General features: G+C 44.7%; 1 protein-coding gene across 12 annotated transcripts in view; it reads left to right on the top strand.

Annotated features, from left to right (window-relative positions):
• LOC121281982 (Krueppel-like factor 8) overlaps positions 1–20002 on the top strand; it is a 192994-nt gene that overhangs the window by 107338 nt on the left and 65654 nt on the right. The window contains exon 4 of one of the 12 annotated variants that reach the window (XM_041195292.1): positions 6423–6517. The exons of the other annotated variants lie outside the window; for them this stretch is intronic. The gene's annotated coding sequence lies outside the window, so the exon portion shown is untranslated. The remainder of the gene's footprint in view (positions 1–6422; positions 6518–20002) is intronic. 12 annotated transcript variants of the gene reach the window in all.

The raw sequence follows: 20002 nt of genomic DNA, 5'->3' as shown, positions 1-20002 counted from the left end.
CCACATCAATGACAGCTAATCCTTTAATAACCTTTTGGAGCTGTCAGCCAAACTGTGAACTTATAACTGCCCTCACCACCCCCTCCCAGCAGTGCTAATGACAGGTTGTGAAAATAGCAATGCAATAATAATGCCATAATGATAGCCCTTTGGATTATGTTAACAAATATCTATTGAAACAGCTAGAGCAATTTTTTTTCCCTCTCCGACAAAGGCAGGCAGTTTTCTTTCAAAGTTTAAAGGGCAGGGGATCTTGATAGCTTGACTGTTCTACATACCTTTTATGCCTTTTACAAGCATTAACGTCTCCACACGAAGTCATAGAGCACATGCAACAGGTTGAGGCCATTACTGGAGTGAAAATTGGATCTGCTTGGCCTGTGCACCGAGTTTGAATAGCCCAGCTGAATTTGGGTTTCCCTTGGTGCACTTCACGCACGTCACCTTTACCCTTACCCACTGAATGATGAGTGCAGGGGGCATGCCAGGAGCAGCATCATTTACCTAAGAATGAGGTGTCTCCTGGTGAAGATACAACACAAGACTATTTGCATGCCAAATAGCAAAAGCAGTATGCAATTGACAGAGCTAAGCGATCCCACAACCAATGGATCGGATCTAAGCTCTGCAGTCCTGCCACACCCAGTCGTGAATCGTGGTGGACAATTAAACTTGAATCCTCTTAAGTACTTAATCCCTTATCAGAACAAACATTTGTATTCATAACCCCACATCAACGACAGCTAATCCTTTAATAATCTTTTGGAGCTGTCAGCCAAACTGTGAAGGAGCTGGCTCCACAAGTATCCCCATCCTCAATGATGGGGGAGCCCAGCACATCAGTGCAAAAGATAAGGCATTTGCAACAATCTTCAGCCAGAAGTGCTGAGTGTATGATCCATCTCGGCCTCCTCCGGAGGTCCCCAGCATCACAGATGCCAGTCTTCAGCCAATTTGATTCACCACGTGATATCAAGAAACGCTGAAGGCATTGGATACTGCAAAGGTTATAGACCCTGACAATATTCTGCCAATAGTACTGACGACTTGTGTTCCAGGACTTGCCACGCCCCTAGCCAAGCTGTTTCAGTACAGCTACAACATTGGCATCTACCCAGCTATGTGGAAAATTGCCCAGGTATGTCATGTACACAAATCCAACCTGGCCAATTACTGCCCCATCTGTCTACTCTTGATCATCAGCCAAGTGATGGAAAGTGTCGTTAATAGTGCTAAAAAGTGGTGCTTACTCAGCAATAACCTGCTCACTGATGCTCAGTTTGGGTTCTGCCAGGGTCTACTCAGCTCCTGACCTCATTACAGCCTTGGTCCAAAAATGGACAAAAGAGCTGAACTCCTGAAGTGAGCTGAGAGTGAGCACCCTTGACATCAAGGCAGCATTTGACTGAGTGTGGCATCAAGGAGGCCTAGCAAAACTGGAGTCAATGGGAATCGGAGAAGACTCTTCACTGGTTGGAGTAATACCTAGCACAAAGGAAGATGGTTGTGGTTGTTGGAGGTCATTCGTCTCAGTTCAAAGACATCACTGCAGGAGTTCCTCAGGGTAGTGACCCAGACCCAACCATCTTCAGCTGTGTCATCAATGACCTTCCTTCTATCATAAGGTCAGAAGTGGGGATGTTCGCTGATGATTGCACAATGTTCAGCACCATTCACGACTCTTCAGATACTGAAGCAGTCTGTGCCCATGTGCAGCAAGATCTGGACAATATCCAGACTTGGTCAGATAAATGACAAGGAACATTCACGCCACACAAGTGCCAGGCAATGACAATCTCCAACAAGAGAGAATCTAACTGTCTCTCCTTGACATTGGTTAGAATTGCCCATGCCACTGCCATTGGGCTTGCTTGGCGTTGTGAGTGGGCAATATGGTGAGAAAGCAGTTTGCGATCATCTGCTCAGCCTGTTGATGGCGGGCTGCGTTGTCCGCCATCGGATATCGGGAGCCTCATGGTAATACATCCGCATATCGTCTTAAGGCCTCATTCCCCCTCAACACCCGCTAGGTCATCCATCCACACTGTGCAGAATACGTCTTGACAAGTGTGACATTCAGAAGTCGGAACTTACCTCCAGGGACTTGCTCACATCGCGGACACCCAAGGAGCAGAAGATGCTGCAGCCCAACACCAACTGCACACTGGAGGTATGTCCATGGAATGCTGGGTAGATTCTTATGGACATTACTCTGCTGCGAAGCAACTCACGGGAGTTGGAAAGTCACCGTTGAGGGTCTGCTCTCAGTAGATGATGGTTCAGGGGGTGGAAAGGAAGGTCCAGCTGTGCTTTGGAGAGGAAGATGTACCGGTGGGTTGGAGGGGAAGGTCTAGAATCAGCTGGGAGAGGAAGAGGTGTCAGGATGGGGTGAGGTTGGGAGAGGGGGAATATGGATATATTGGGGGTGTGGGAGGAGGAGGTTGGTGGTGTGGAGGGAGTCCAGGGGAAGTTGGGGGTAACAAGGGAGAGGATGACAACTGGGGAAGTAGGTGTAAGGGGGCAGTGGAAGGTGTAAGGGAAGGAGTTTGAGAGGGGAGAGAGTGTAGAGTGGGGAAGGAGTCCGTGGGGAGGAAGGAGTGTGGAGAGGGGAGGGAGTTGGTGGGGAGAAAGCAATGCAGAAAGGGGATGGAGTCCAGGGGAGGAAGAAGTAAGGCTGGAGGAAGAAGTAAGGGTGTCTGAAGGAGTCAGGAAGGGGGAATGGCTAAGCAGAAGTGGAGTCCATGGTGGATGGGAGGACCAAGAGGGGTTGGAGTCTGGGGCGGAACGAAAGGGTTCTGAGGGGGAAGGGGTCCGGTGGGGGGGGGGGATGTCCAGGTGAACGTGTAAGTGAGGGCTCAGATGTATCCATGACTGCCTCCTGGGGAGCAAACTGAGGGTGGGAGTGGAATGAGGGAATGATGAGAATGACCGAGGGCAGAGTGAAGTGGGAGGGTGAGGGTTCGATGGTAGTGGCAGATGGAATGGCGAGATTGGTTGGTGGGGACGCAAATGCAAACACGGACCCTGGGGGTGGGAAGGAGGAGGTCCAGGAGGTGAATGTGGATGGGGGTGGGATTTTCGGGAAGGAAGGGAACATGCACGTTCACCTGGACGAAGGAAAAGGGCTGTAGCTGGCAAGTCACGGAGGGGAGGTGGAGGGTGATGTCAGGGGCATCAACAGTGATGGGGGAAAGGAAATGGGTGACTGGGGGAAATGATCGGGGAGCTGACAAAAAAGCGATTCCAGACCTTACTGTCCAAATCGAAAGTGAAGTGACAGTCGTGGTGGGCGAGGTCAGCTGCTACATGCGAGTGTGATTATTGGATGGACGAAGATGCAGGTCAGCTCAGATAGACAACTGAAAATGAACCCCAGCAGACAGCATTGAAAATGCTCAGTGCATTGAGGTGAGTGTGATATGTGAAGGATCTGTGTGTGTGTTAGAGTGCTTGCACGAGGCCTCAAAAGGCCCTTCCACCCACACACTTCTTCCTCCAGAATCACTCGTTGGCTAGCTGCTCCCTCTGCGATGACAGAGGATGAAGTTGAGGGGGTCACAGGAAAAGGGGACTTGGAGGGAGCTGACAGCCTCTGAGATTCCCGAGTGGATGACTCAGAGTTGTCCAGCTACTGTTCCATCTGCTGCCCCAGGGCTCTGGCCTGACTCTGAGATGAAGAGCACCTGGAGGGATGTCAAGGTGCCCCATTTTCCCTTCGTGTTGCCACTGCAGGAACTCACCCATGGCTCCTACGATGGAGCGCAGGTCTGCACGCATCTCCACGTTTCCCTGGACCAGGATCTGCATGGCGCCCATCATCCTCCCCATGGAGACCTTCATACACGCCTATGAGGGCACCACCTCATCAGAGAGCAGGCGGACGCACTCCTTCGACTTGTGTGCCACTTTGTTGAGGACTTCCAACAGCCTGCCTGATGTTCCCATGCCTTCTGCTAACTCTCCAGGATGAGTTGGAAGGCCAAATCCAGAGGCTGATCATCTGACTCGGACCTCACAGATGCCTGGTCTCCAGCAGTCTTCTGAGTGCCAGGGAGCTCGCACAAACCTCCTGCTGCTGCATACATGTGTCTGTTCGGTGAGTACCAGATTGTGAACTTGAGCCTGCTCTAGATCTTGGTCCCACCGAGGTGTGTATCTCTGCGCTGGTGCAGGGTGTGGGTAAGCGCTGTGACAGGCCTTCCAGGCTGCTTATTTCCAGCTCTTCAATGGAGGAGGTGTCCTCCTGGATGGAACTGAGGGACTGGCTGGCTGAGGGCATCAGTCGCTTGGCAGCGCTCCCTGTGAACCAAAGTAGAGATAAGTAGTTCATGGCAGCAGAGTCAAAAGCAGAGTCAAAAGCAGGAGATAGAACGCTCACATTTGCGTTTAGAGAGGGACGATGTGGTGCAGGGTTCTCACCTCACCTTCATCGCCGTCCTCACCTTCACTGCTGACCTCACTGTCACCGCAGGCATGGTCCATGTCCTGGCCAGTCAGCGTGATGGCATGCTCCTCAAAGTGAGCGAGGGCCCTAGTGTGGGCCACTCTATCGTGGTCAGGGACCTTTTGCTGCTGATGTGAGCAGGCTTCTCCTCTGTGAGCAGGACACATGGCACTGCGTGGAATTTTTAAAAAAATTGTTCATGGGATGTGGGCGTCACTGGCTGGACCAGCATTTATTGCCCATCCCTAATTGCCCTTTTTCAGAGAGCATTTTAAAGAGTCAATCACATTACTGTGGGTCTGGAGTGACATGTAGGCCAGACCAGGTGAGGATGGCAGATTTCCTTCCTGAAAGGATGTTTGTGTGATGAGCGGATCTATGGACAGGATGAGGATACAATGGAGATGTGAAGATGTGTGTGAGTCAGTGGTGTTGTCCCCTGAGGTGTGAGATCCCTGTGGATGTGTGATGGGTTTGTGAGTGTGTGAGTTGAGAGTGATGAGAAGAGTGACTTACCCTGACGGAACAGATGAAACCATTCATCCGCAGTGGCACTGGGTTTCAGTCCTCTTTTGCAGGGCATTGATGTTGACCACCACCACCACTGCTTCCCAAGCCGGATTAGTGATGTTGCTGCCCATCCTGCAGCCAGAGCGGGGGTAGAGGACATCACAATGGGCCTCCACAGCATCTAAAAGGGGCTCAAGGGATGCATCATTGAACCTGGGGGCTGCAGTCTTTTTGCCTTTCAGGGCCATATCCTCTTTGCAGCAGCCCTGGGCTGGAAGCACTAAGAGATGGGCATGCGGCTGCACTTTAAATATGGCACCTGTTGTGATGAAGTGGCGAGGTGATGGCGTGACAGGTGAATGAGAGCCCGTCCACCGTGGAAGCGGCATGTTTCCCAGGTTTGCATAATTAATGGACGATACGGGGTGAGAAGCCGTCATTGCAGCCGGCGGGGAAAACATTGTTTTACCTGCCTGCTACCGCACTTAGTGCAAATCTAGGACGATTCCACTCACTGAACGGCATTACCATTACCAAATCCTCTACTACCAACATTCTGGGTTTGCCATTGACCAGAAGCTGAACTGGACCAGCCATATAAATACTGTGGCTACAAAAGCAGGTCAGGCTGGGAGTTCTGCAGAGAATAACTCGCCTCCTGACTCCTCAAACCCTGTCCACCATCTACAAGCACAAGTCAGGAGTGTGGTGGAATACTCCCCACTTGCCTGGAAGAGTGCAGCTTCAACAACACTCGAGAAGCTCAACAGCACCATCCAAGACAAAGCAGCCCATTTGATTGGCATCCGATCCGTCACCTTCAACATCCAATCCCTCCACCACTGATGCACAGTGGCAGCAGTGTGCATCATCTAGAATATGCACTGCAGCAATTCACCAAGGGTCCTTCGACAACACGTTCCAAACCTGTGATCTCTGCCACCTAGAAGGATAAGGGCAGCAGATGCATGGGAACACCACCAGCTGCAAGTTCCTCTCCAAGCCACAGACCATACTAAGTTAGAACCATATCCCCATTCCTTCACTGTCATTGGGTCAGAATCCTGGAACTCCCTCCCTAACAGCACTGTGGGTGTACCTACACCACATGGACTACAGCATTACAAGAAGGTGGCTCACCACCACTGCCTCAAGGGCAATTAGGGATGGGCAGTAACAACGCTGGCCTGGGCAGTAACAACGCTGGCCTAGCCAGCGATGCCCATGTCCTGTGAAAGAATTTTTTTAAAATGGAAATTGTGAGTGCTGAAAATGGGGTTGGGACTTCCAGATCAGAGTTCTATCTGCCATTTTTTAAGGTCCCTTGAGTATCCCAGACTCTGTGAATGTCCAGCCCTAGTCTCCAAGGATGGATATCTTGCTTTATACTTTCAATGTTTCCAACAGCTTTCTCAGAAAGTATAAACCACTTTTGTATATTTTATGATGACTTGATTTTTGTTTCCAGACAGATCATTGTTTCCAAGATACAGCATCTCGAGCAGAGAGTGAACACAGTCAAAATATCCTGCTGTAGTGTTCCAGTTTCCTCTTTTTTTGAAGGTGAAAATTGTAATTGATTTGGCTTGAATCCAGCAGGGTCAACTGGATATGATTTAGGAACAAAGCAAAGGTTCTTCCTTTCTTATGAGGTCAAATTACAGCATGGCTCCACCTGAGATAATCTAATGCCGCACAGATTAGAGACTGAATCTGGAACGTTCCCCAGTCGTATGGCTCTGTACTGCACTGTGCACTTACATTATCAGCTATTGGGAACACTCTCCCATTAACTAGTCATGTTCAATTGTTGTACATGATATCACAAGAAAGCAAATGTCTCACTAATTTTTCACCTTCCTAAAATAGGTAAGCCTATAAAATGTTCTATTTTGCTGGTTTCTGTTCTACTTGTACCTTGTCAAGGGTGGATGTGATCTTTTAGTGAGATGCATTCTGAAGTGTTTTGTAATAATTGTTCAAAACTCTTCAAGTTCAGTGTCTGCTGGCCATCAAATGGAATCTATGATGCATGCAGTGCCAGTTAAATGAGGTGGTGTTATGGGGAGAGGTTGCACAAGCTATATCTGGTTGTTATAGCAATGAAAGGACTTTCACACCCACATTTTCTGCTGAAGTGTAGCACTGTTTATAGGCAGGAAGAGTGACATAGTGAATATCTCCCCATAGAATGGGTTCCTTAAAGAAAGAGGGAATAGTATTACTTCAAAATTGGCAGCAAAGGCGCTTTCGCTGAGGAGCTGAACTTAAATCTTGCACCTGAGACTTTGAGGTCTAAAATCACCTTCTGTATAACCATACTAAACGTGAAATAGTAAATTATTTTAGTTTAAAGGAGAAAACACCATCAGAAAATACCACATGATGCTTAGCAATGTACATTGGTGAATCCTTGAGACCTTAATTCTGTTGTACAGTATCATTTTGGCCTGCTAAAGTGAATGTTGAGAAACCACAAATCAAACAAATTACTTCTAAAGTTAGAGGCATTCTATGTGCTGCCTCTGACTAGTACAGTCAAGTGTAAGTCAGAAGAGTTAGAGGTTTGGTCACACCAAACCTTGTATTCTGCATCCATATTTGGGTACCTAGAAACAAGGCAGACATTCAATTGTGGAGGTAGTGGAGAGAAGAATCATGAGACCAATTGCAAGAGTTTTGAGGAAAGACTGCAGGAGTTTAGGCTTTTCAGCTTAGAAAGGATGTGATGGAGTAGAAAGAAGCAGGCTGTTCACAGTGGTTCAGGGTCTAGAACAAGGTGACATAGATGTAAGGCTAAGTGCAAGAAATTTAGAGAGTGCAGTATAAAACTTAGAAGGGCTGAGAGGCTGTAGAATGAGTTAGTGATTGAAGCAGAAACCATGCCTATGTTAAGCATTAGGTTAGATAGGTAGTTCAATGAAAGGGGAATAAAGGGATATATAGAAACAGAGGATGAACACCAACAAGACTGCTTGATCCAAGTGGCCTTCCTGGTTTTTTGTGGCCTTGAACCTGCCTGTTTGTTTTTGCCCTGATCCTGGTGCATCCTCCAGGCTTGAATTCATTAACTTGTTGGGCTCGGGCAATGTTTTCAGCTGCCACAAGTTATCGTGCCTTGGGTGGGGGAGGGAAAACTGGGTGATGTGGCGTGGTTGAGAGCCCTTTTAAATATTTCCAACTCTCTTGCTTGGCAAAATACAACAAAGGCAACGAAGCCTTTAGCTTTTAAAGCCCACACTGCTGTATTAGCTAAGGTACTAATGACAGGAAATACAGAAATTATTTATCTCACTTATCGTATGAATATGCCCTCCAAAATTATGGACAGGTAGCCTCTACAGTGGCTGTCACTTCTGGCAGAAAATATTGGAAGTGGGTGGCTGACTTTAGGAGATAGCAGAATAGTCTCTGGCCTGTTCCTCGTTCATGGCAAGGAAAACCTATCCCACAATTTCAAGACCAGGCAAAATCTGGGATTTTGAGATCACAGCCATATTTAAAACTTCAGTTTTTGGTCAACTCCAACACCAACACCAGCTGGCCCTTATGTTCCTGGCATTTTGAGAATTTCAAAATGGCAGATCTTTGAAATCATGGCTCCATGATTTTTTTGTGTATGTTTCTCAAGGTGGTTGTTCTCATTTTCTGGAGAATGAAACATTTCTAAATTTCTGCTTTTATCCAAGGTCTGATGACAACTCTCAGATTAGATAAAATGCATCCCGATGCAGAATGAATCTCCTTCTGTACTTAAATCAAAATGTTTGTTTTTACTTCCAATAATAACTCTTTGGGTTAGGAATAGGTTAACTCTGTGCTAAACATCTATTCCTGACATGGCCTTGTTTCTTTAATAGGTTCAAATGAATATTCGCTTTCTTGTAGACTATCATTTTTTTTTTTGTAGGTGTTTAGGTCAAGCAGGAATAGGGTGATTCATCCTGTCACTATTTTGCTGCTTGCTCCTACTGCTTTGCATAATTACCTTGCTTTATTATTGCATAATCTTGGTGAGTTGAAACAGATTGTGGTATGTATGTTTGTAATGACAGCTGCCTTTCTGTGGGCGTCTTGTGCTAAAGGAAGAGCAGCATTGTCAGAGGTGAGGTAGATGAACAAAGGGATCTCGGAGTACAAATACGCCAATCAGTAAAAATTGCGCCACAGATCAGCAAAGCCATAAAAAAGCAAACCAAAAGTTAGGCTTATTTTTGGAGCGATAGAATTGAAAAGTAGGGAAGTTATGTTAAACCTGTATTGAACCTCAATTAGACGGCAACCAGGGCTGAATTTTAGTTCCTAAGTCAGGCACTCGGAGTTGGGAAATTTCCTGACTCTGCAAGACCGACTTGGGACAAATTGCCCCAAACCATCAGATTTTCATTCCAGGATCAGAGTGTGTTGGTGCTAACTGTGAGTTGGACCTGCTGACCCCGGAAACGGTGCCAAGGCAGCCACAGACTCTGTTGGGTGCTGAGGCGGGCTGTTTAAAAGGCCCATCTCAGTGCCCTGAGACATCGTCCCAGTTGTAATAAAGAGTAAAACAAAAAGCCGGCCACACCTATTCTCACCTTCCATACCAACTCATGCACCCTGCCCACCCTCCGTGGCTTGTCATACCTTTCAATCCATTGTATGGCACCCCCACTCATCCCCAAGGCCCTTCATAGCCCCTGTGCCAATCCATGCTAATGTATGACCCCCCCCCCAACCACTACCCTTTGCCCTTAACTGTCTCCATGTCGACTCACCCATTATCCACCATGGGTAGACCTCAGGAGCCCATGCTGAGATGAAATAAAATAAAGTTCTAAGTATCTATTACAGAATTCACTATATTAAAAAAACTGATTCATGAAAGCCCATTCAATTCATTTAAGTACCTTCAAGTGCTTAATCCCTTATAAAAATCAAACATCAATATTCATAGCACCACATTGAAGACAGATCTTTCAGTAACCTCTTGGAGCTGTCAATCAAATTGTGAACTTAGTGGCCCCCATGGTGATAAAGATAGGTTGTGGAAGCTGTTAAGGAGCGCTAATCCTAAAATGATAACCCTCAGGTTTATGTCAACAAAAAGCTAGTGAAATTGCAAGCACCAATTTTGTTGCAACTACAGGCTTTTTTCTTGTTTCAAAATTTAAAAAGCAGTGATTTAAATGACTTGACAGTTTCACAGAACATACCCACTTTTTACATATTCATGTCTACTCTTATCAATCCCAAAGGAGTACATGATCTCTTCCAAAGTGTACCTTACTTCTCCAAAGAACTCTGCCAAGTTTAGACTTTTCCCTCAAATGTCTGAAGCCCACGAGTCATGTTTCAGAAACCTGTATAACTAAAAGTGCTTCTGACTGAAGGCAGCTGCACTTTTAAATGCACAGCTACCTTTGTAGATCATGATGGGCAAAATACGTGCTACCCCCATTTTCTCCCACCCCCACTCAGCGAAAATGGTGGGTGCCAGATTCGGGGGCGGAACTTGTGGATACCGGGCTCAGGCGCCGTTTTGGCTAAGGTGTGGAGCCCTTCCGATTCAGCGAACATTCAGGCCTTAGAGTACTAATGGTTTGTATAAGAATAATTCATAAACACAAAAGATTTCTATTTTTACTGGCTGGGACTTTATTACATCTCGCCATTTCTGTTCTTGCTTCTTCAACCTAAAATTCTTCTCACGTGAACATAACTATTAATGCTGGGCACTGGTTCGGCTAATGGTCTGCATGGGAACAGATTGAATAGTCCCAGTGAAGTCATGAGCAAGATTGCTTTTGAGGGAATATATAGCAGCAACTGTTGTCCTTAGAATCTCTGCCTGAGATTTTGTTGCTGGGGCAATCTCCTTGACTACCATGTTTGGCAGGGAGTTTGATGTCCTGACACACCAGTCTCATCGTGTTGCAGATATGGTTTGTGGATGCTTCCAACTTATCCACTACCCGCAACAAAACTGTTTCAGCCACTTTCCTACAACGAATTAAATAAAAGGAAAGGCAACAACTTGCATCTTGGGTCATCTGTGAATTCACAGTATCACAGAATCATAGTATATTTACAGTACAGAAGGAGACTATTTGGCCCATCGAGTCTGCATTGGCTCTCTGAAAGAGCATTCTGCCTAGTCCCACTCCCCTGCTTTATCCCCAAAACCTTGCACATTCTCTCTTTTCAGGTAGCAGTCCAATCCCTTTGAATTCCTCGATAGAACCTGCCTCCACCACCCTTTCAGGAAGTTTGTTCCTGACTCCATCCACCCTTTAGGTGAAAAGATTTTCCTCGCATCACATTTACTCCTTTTGTCAATTATTTTGAACCTGTGCCCTCTAGTTCTTGGTGTTCTTTTGAGTGGGAACAGTTTCTCACTATTTACCCTGTCCATACCCCTCAGGATCTTAATTACCTCTAACAAGTCTCCTCTCAGCCTTCTTTTCTGCTAGGAAAAGTCTCAATCTCTCCACTCTATCCTTTTTGCTACAGTTCTTCATCCCTGGGATCATTCTTGTGAATCTCACTGTACTCTTTCCAATGCCTTTACATCCTTCCTCAATTATGGCGCTCAGAACTGGGTGCAGTATTTCAGCTGAGGCCTAAGTAATGTCTATTACAAGTTCGGCATGACCTCCTTACTCTCGTACTCAATGTCCCTATTAATAAAGCCTAAGATACTATATGCTTTATTAACTGCTCTTTCAACATGCCCTGCCATCTTCAATGACCTATGTACGTATACATTGACGTCCCTCTGTTCCTGCTCTTCCTTTAGAGGCTCTCCCTTTATTTTATACTGTTCTCTCCATATTCTTCCTGTCAAAACGAATCACCTCACACTTCTCTTCATTGAACTTCATCTGCCACATGTCTAGCCAATCCACCAACATATCTATGTCCTTTTGAAGTTCAAGACTATCCCCATCACAGTTGACATTTCTAAACTTCATATCATTTGCAAATTCTGAAATCATGCCCTGCACACCACAGTCTAGGTTATTAATACATATCAGGAAGAGCAAGGGTCCCAACATTGACCCCTGGGGAACTCCACTACAAATCTTCCTCCAATCTGAAAAACAATCGTTTATCACTAGTGTCTGTTTCCTGTCATTCAGCCAATTTCTTATCCAAGTGCTTACTTTCCCTTTTATTCCATGACCTATTATTTTGCTCCCAAATCTGTTGTGTGGCACTGTATCAAATGCCTTTTGAAAATCCATATACACCACATCAACTGTGTTTCCTTTATCAACTTGCTCTGTTCCCTCCTCAAAGGACTCCAGCAAGTTAGTTGATGTAGGACACTCTTGTGAATAGTGCACAAGCCAGGAGGATCTCCAATTTAGTTCTGTGCTGAATCTGCTAATAGCAGCTGAAAGAGTAATCGAATAACATTTTTGTTCTTGATGCTATCCAGTGACCTGAGCTGGAATATGCATTTTTGTGTATGCTATGTATAGGATAGAGATTTGGCCATGGCGCCCCTCACACTTAGCATTCTAGTTCATAAGTGAAGAATGATATGGTGGGAGAGTTGCTGGCAAACATAAAACCATACTTATTTCAGCACTGAATCATTATATCCGATATTGCCAGGGAAGGAGTCGGGTCAATTGTCAGGTACTAGGAAAGAGGAAAATACCGAAAGGCAGACTCATTAGTATTTTTTAAGATCCATTTTCTGCCCAACAGCTGGCTAGATTGAGATGCTGGGCAGCTGCTGGATGAAAAAGTCAGCAGTAAAAGGCAGCAGTTGGGGACAGTCCCTTGTAATTGAGAAGATCGAGGGCCTGCTGGGTGGCGAGGATGGTGTGGGGAGAAGAGATCAGATCATGGGGTGGAAAGGAATAAAGATCAGGTGGAAGGGTCAAATAGATTACAGGGATGGTTGTGGGGGAGAAATCATCATAGATTTGCTTGAGGTTACTTGGCTGACAGCAAACCTATTGTGGAAGTAAGGTGTGCTGACGATGGTTTTCCTTTGATTTTTCCCAATTAAATCCCTATCCATTACTTGCCTTTCATGGAGAGGTTAAGATTACCCCCATTGACTTTTGGAGAGGTGAGAATATGGAGGTGTTGAATCTGATGCAGGGAGCACCAGATGTCCTCGGCTGTTAATTACTGGAACTGGGTGTGGGGGTGTTGAAGCGAGGTTAGGGTGGAGAGGAGAGGAGAATTTGACTTTAAATTCCAAGTTTATCATTGAGATGAGCAGCTTGTTGAGGGCATCCAGATGGATTCATAGACCCAAGTGTTTTATAACACTATCTGAATCCTGATAGAATATTACTGCTGTAAGATCACTCTCCTTTAACTTAGAACTGGAAGTAACCTTATTAACTTTTGTTTTGCAGACAAAGGCAGATTTTCAACTTGTTACTCAGCTGTACACTTGGCATTGCCGATGTCTGCCCGTTATTGAAATCACCTGACTTTCATTTATAAATGGAAATGAAAATCAAATGATTTCTGTAACGAGTGACAGAGTCATAATGCCAGTCTTATGTCTGGAGTGACAAGTTAAACATCTTCCTCCATTGATTGCGACAGAAACAGTGTAGCAGTACATCTAGGGTGAAATGTTAACATTTCTTTTGTTATTCACTTCTTATCCCAACCTAGCCACCTAAGCAAAGTGAAGAATTTCCACTTTTTTCTTTGTCTTATTTACATACTTCTATTTTTTCCCCTCTTTAGAGGGCTGGGGTATAATTGACAACACCTCTCCAGTAACTTGCCCCAAGTGGTCTGTCTTTGTGCAAGCCAAGATAACCAAATTACTCCAAGCATTGAAGGCATTCAATGTGATATTCTAATTATTGAAGGATTTGTGTTAACTGTGGTGAATGTCCCCTATTCCTATTGTATTTCTCTTCATTTCACCACGTCTTCCTAAATTATTGTATTCTTGTTTTGGATAGCCTTCTATTTTCATAAATATAGCATTTTGCTGGCAATGAAATGTTGGAAGTGTGTTGGTTGCAATGAATTAACTCTCTGCAGTATAGCAAGTGCATGTTAATTTTTTACTCTAGCAGTGATCAAGTGCTTGCACAGCTGTATTGCTGACAACTGGGAGGAATGTCACTGAGTTTCTGGAGTCAGGGAGACTGTGCACATTTAAAAATGATGGGTGGGAATGGATTCCCATTCCTGACCCCCCACCCCCCCACCCAATTTTCACCAGTGCAGGTTAGGGGTGCAGGTTGGTATGGGTTGTGAACTCTGCCGGCTGCATTGCAGGGATAGGCATCTCGCAACCCTCCGTAATTTTTGTGCATTTGGGCCAGCTTTTCAAGATCTCCTGGTTCACAACCCTACAGAGGTGTTGTATACCGTATTCTAGATACGTTCAAAAGGTCTTACCTGTGCCCCCATGCCAACCAGTTCCCCTCTAGATATGTTCAAAAGGTCTTACCCATGCCAACCAGTGCCCCTCCACACATCCCCAATGGCCCCTCATATCCTTCATACCACTATATATTAATATAATTAATATATATTGCTATATTAATGTAACTAATATATATTAATAATTAATATATACTAATGACCTATATCTTGGTGCCTGACATATTTCAATGACCTAATCCTTGTTGTATAGGGTGCAATTTCAAATTTAGTTGATGATACAAAACTTGGAATCATTGTGAACTGTGAGAATCATAGTGCAGAACTTGAAAAGGACATAGACCAGTTGATGGAATGGGTGGATTGGTGGCAGATGGAGCTCAGTGCAGAGAAATGTGAAGTGATTCATTTTGGTAGAAGGAACATGTAGAGGCAGTATAAAATAGGAAATACATCTCTAAAGAGGGTGCAGGAGCAGAGGGACCTAGGTCCCTATGAGCATAAGTTATTGAAGGTTGCAAAACAGATTGAGAGAGTGGTTAATAAAGCATACAATATCCTGGGCTTTATTAATAGGGGCATAGAATACGAGAGCAAGGAGGTTATGTTGAACTTGTATAAGTCACTAGTGTTGGCCTCAGCTGGAGTATTGTGTCTAGTTCTAGGTGATGCACTTCAGGAAGAATGTGAAGCCATTAGAGAGGGTGCAGAAAAGATTCATGAGAATGGTTTCAGGTATGAGGAACTTCAGCTATGAAGATGGATTGAAGAAGTTAGGACTGTATACTTTAGAGAGGAGGTTTGATAGTGGTATTTAAAATCATGAGGGGTCTGGATGGAGTAGATAGGGAGAAATTATTCACACTCAGGAACGGATTGAGAATTAGAGGACACTGATTTAAAGTAATTAGTAAAAGAAGCAAATGTACTTTTTCATGCAAGTGATTAGGGCCTGAAATGCCCTACCTGAGAATGTGGAAAAGGGAATTAGACTATTATCTGAAAAGGAAGAATATGCAGGGTTATGGGCAGAAGCAGGAGAATGGCCCTAGGTGGGTTTCTCATTCGGAGAGCTGGTGTAGACACGATGGGCCAAATGATTTCCTTCTGTATCGAAACTATTTTGTTTCTATGTCCCTCTGCGCACCCCCAATGGCCCCTCAAACCTTGCATGCCATCCTATGGTATTTCTATGCCCATTCATACAGTATACACTCTATACAGAACCAATGAACCCTATAGTGACAAGGATGTATGGGGATGCTTTAAAAGGACAGTCATTCATCACTTTTTTAAAAAAAAACTATTTTTACTGCAGCTCTATAAAAGTGTCAATCAACAGACCTTTAAAGTATCAATAGTAGAAACTACAAGCACTTGACACCTCTTTAACCTGTGTAAATAAATATTGTGCAATTTACAAAGTAAGTAAAAGAGAAATAGTCCTTGTTCAACAGACTAATGGATGCCTGCGCTCTCAGTCAAGCCTCATTACATGTTTTTGGCTGGATGGGGCATGAGTGTGTGTAGGTGGTGAGCGTGTGTGAAGGTTTAGGGCTAGATGGTCTATGGCTGCCTCCATACTGTTTCCCAGGGTGGCAGGCCTGACTCCATCTAGCTTCTGCCACGCTCTCCACCCCAGAACGAAAATCTTGTCTTTGTATGCACTTTCTCCTGAGGTGGGCTGGCTGTGCTGGGAAATTTCCCGAATCCCATTGTCTGCCTCTAGGATGAAAATCCAGCCCTTTATGAAGGCTGAGGACTGAGAATGGGTATGACCCGTTTAGCTCATCTACTGCATTAAAGGGTTTAGCCTCGTCTTACAGTTGCTATTGACAAGGACAGTGATCAAAGCAACTCAAATCCACTAAAAGAGCAGCTCAGAATAAATTGCACCCTAAGTCCATCAGATCATTTTGCTGCCACACTTTGAACATTATGGGATTTGGACAAGAGTAAATTTGGAGATCGCACCTAGTGCCAAATTTAAATGTTACATCACAACAGAATTTAACCCACATTAAAATGGCATGCCTGGCTAAAAAGGATAACAAAGACAGTGGACAGGCATCTCTCCGTGTAGAGAGGAAGATAGTTAATGTTTCATGTAGTTGAACAGGGTTCCTTGAATGGGGAAAGTGTTTTTCCTCTATTCCTTCTCCTTCAATTATCTTTAACTTGTAACTTTTTTTTTGACTGGTAAACTAATGATTTCCTCATTATTTAAGTACTTATCCATAAAGAAGCATTTTCTTCCTAACTGGATTTGTAGGTGCTGAGGTTAAAGTTTGATTCTGCCATCACTTAGAAAGCAAAGTATAAACAGAAGTTGCCTGTTCCTTTCTGTACTTTGCTAGGCCTCATCTTTTGTGTGCTTAATATAATTGTGTGGAATGGCTGAAGGCACGTTGGTATTTTGGGAGCTGCAGTTATTTTTAGTAAGGCACTTGCGATTGGTTAAAAGATAAAAGGCATTTAGACCATAAGACATAGGAGCAGAAATTAGGCCATTCGGCCCATCGAGTCTGCTCCACCATTCAATCATGGCTGATAAGTTTCTCAACCCCATTCTCCCGCCTTCACCCTGTAACCTTTGATCCACTTACCAATCAAGAACCTATCTATCTCCGTCTTAAATACACTCAATGACCTGGCCTCCACAGCCTTCTGTGGCAATGAATTCCATAGATTCACCACTCTCTGGCTAAAGAAGTTTCTCCTCATATCTGTTCTAAAAGGTCTTCCCTTTACTCTGAGGCTGTGCTCTCGGGTTCTAGTCTCTCCTACTAATGGAAACATCTTCCCTACGTCCACTCTATCCAGGCCTTTCAGTATTCTGTAAGTTTCAATCAGATCCCCCCTCATCCTTCTAAACTCCATCGAGTATAGACCCAGAGTCCTCAAACGCTCCTCACATGTTAAGCCTTTCATTCCTGGGATCGTTCTCATGAACCTCCTTTGGACCCTCTCCAGGGCCAGAACATCCTTCCTGAGATACGGGGCCCAAAATTGCTCACAATATTCTAAATGTGGTCTGACCAGAGCCTTATAAAGCCTCAGCAGCGTATCCCTGCTTTTATATTCTAGTCCTCTCAAAATGAATGCCAACATTGCATTTGCCTTCCTAACTACTGACTCAACCTGCAAGTTAACCTTAAAAGAATCCTGGACTAGGACTCCCAAGTCCCTTTGCACTCCAAATTTCGGAATTCTCTCCCCATGTAGAAACTAGTCTATGCCTCTATTCCTACCAAAGTGTATGACCTCACTTTTCCCCACGTTGTATTCCATCTGCCACTTCTTTGCCCATTCTCCTAACCTTTCCAAATCCTTCTGCAGCCTCCCCGCCTCCTCAATACTACCTGTCCCTCCACCTATCTTTGTATCATCTGCAAACTTAGCCAGAATGCCCCCAGTTCCATCATCTGGATCATTAATGTATAAAGTGAAAAGTTGTGGTCCCAACACTGACCCCTGCAGAACTCCACTAGTCACCGGCTGCCATCCTGAGAAGGACCCCCTTATGCCCACTTTCTGCCTCCTGCCAGACAGCCAATCTTCAATCCATGCTAGTACCTTGCCTCTAACACCATGGGCTCTTATCTTACTGAGCAGCCTCCTGTGCAGCACCTTGTCAAAGGCCTTCTGGAAGTCCAAGTAGATAACATCCACTGGCTCTCCTTTGTCTAACCTACTCATTACCTCCTCAAAGATTTCTAACAGATTTGTCAGGCATGATCTCCCCTTGATGAAACCATGCTGATTTTGCCCTATTTTACCATGCACTTCCAAGTATTCTGAAATCTCATCCTTAATAATGGACTCCAGAATCTTACCAACGACCAAGGTTAGGCTAATCGGCCTGTAATTTCCTGTTTTTTGCCTCACTCCCTTCTTGAACAGGGGGTGGGGGGGGGATTACATTATCGATTTTCCAGTCCTCTGTGCTCTGTGACTCTCCCTGACTCCAGTGATTCCTGAAAGATCACCACTAACGCCTCCACTATCTCTTCAGCTATCTCCTTCAGAACTCTGGGGTGTAATCCATCTGGTCCAGGTGATTTATCCACCTTCAGACCTTTCAGTTTTCCTAGCACCTTCTCCTTGGTAATGGCCACCATACTCACCTCTGCCCTCCGACTCTCTTGAACTTTGGGGCTGTTACTCGTGTCTTCCACCGTGAAAACTGACGCAAAGTACCTATTCAGTTCCTCCATTTCTTTGTTCCCCACTACTACTTCTCTAGCGTCGTTTTCCAACGGCCCAGTGTCCACTTTTGCCTCTCTCTTACCCTTATATATATATATATATATATATATATATATATCTAAAAAAAACTCTTGCAATCTTCTTCTATATTTCTGGCTAGTTTACCCTCATATTTAATCTTCTCCTTCCTTATTTCTTTTTTAGTTGTCCTCTGTTGGTCTTTATAAGCTTCCCAATCCCCTGGTTTCCCACTGCTCTTCGCCACATTATATGCTTTCTCTTTAGCTTTTATGCTGTCCCTGACTTCCCTTGTCAGTCCTGGTTGCCTCATTCTTCCTTTTGCTGTGTCTCCCAAATTACTCCCAGAAACTCCTGCCATTGCTGTTCCACTGTCTTTCCTGCTAAGCTCAATTTCCAGTCAATTCTCATAGACATTCCACAAATTCCTTTTCTTGGGATCCACTAATAACCTGATTTTCCCAGTCTACCTGCATATTGAAATCCCCCATGATCACTGTAACCTTGCCCTTCTTACATGCCTTTTCCATCTCCTGGTGTATCTTATGCCCCACATCCTGACTACTGTTTGGAGGCCTGTACATAACTCCCATTATGTTTTTTTTAACTTTGCGGTTCCTCAACTCTACCCACACAGATCTTGCTATCATTTCATTTCATTTCTTACTAACAAAGCAACCCCACCCCCTCTGCCAACCTGCCTATCTTTTCGGTAGGATGTATATCCTTGGATATTTAGCTCCCAGTCCTGATCCCTTTGCAGCCATGTCTCCGTGATGCCCTCCACATCATACCTGCCAATTTCAATCTGCGCCACAAGCTCATTTACCTTATTTTGTATACTGCAATATTTCTGATATTGTTGGTGGGGAGGAGGAAATCGCAGCTGCTTAAGACCTCCAGACCCAAGATGCATGTCCGACTTTGCACATCTGGACTGACATGCACTTCAGTAATCCTCCTTGAAGGTTCTGTGGCTTTTCCTGAAATAGTAGTTACGGATTAGCAACACAGAAAATCCTTAAACGGTGTATCTTCATAAGAAGACATCAGACTTTTAAGGTGAAGACAAAAGAAGAGGAAGTACTTCACACAGTTGCTGTTTTCATTCAGAGGAGCGTTAAACTACTTCTCCAATAGCATGTACCAGATCTTGATGAGTCACATGTTCATGCATGAAGCTCCACACAGTGGAAAAGTCAGTTCCTTGCCAATATGAAGAGCAAAGAAAAGTGATCCATAGCCATTTTTTGTAGGATTGAACAAAACTGGATTAAAACTGGCATTGAAAGAGGCTTGGGAGAAAGTAGTGCAAATGATGATCAAAAGCTAAGTACTGCAGATGCTGGAAATCTGAAATACAAACAGAAAATGCTGGAAATGCTCAGCAGGTCAGGCAGCATCTGTGAAGAGGTAAACAAGAGTTGACGTTTCAGAACCAATGATAATCAATTCTGGTGGTTG

The sequence above is a fragment of the Carcharodon carcharias genome, chromosome 9 (genome assembly GCF_017639515.1).
Source record: "Carcharodon carcharias isolate sCarCar2 chromosome 9, sCarCar2.pri, whole genome shotgun sequence".
Lineage (NCBI taxonomy): Eukaryota > Metazoa > Chordata > Chondrichthyes > Lamniformes > Lamnidae > Carcharodon > Carcharodon carcharias.
This window is presented reverse-complemented; position numbering and strand designations above follow the sequence as displayed.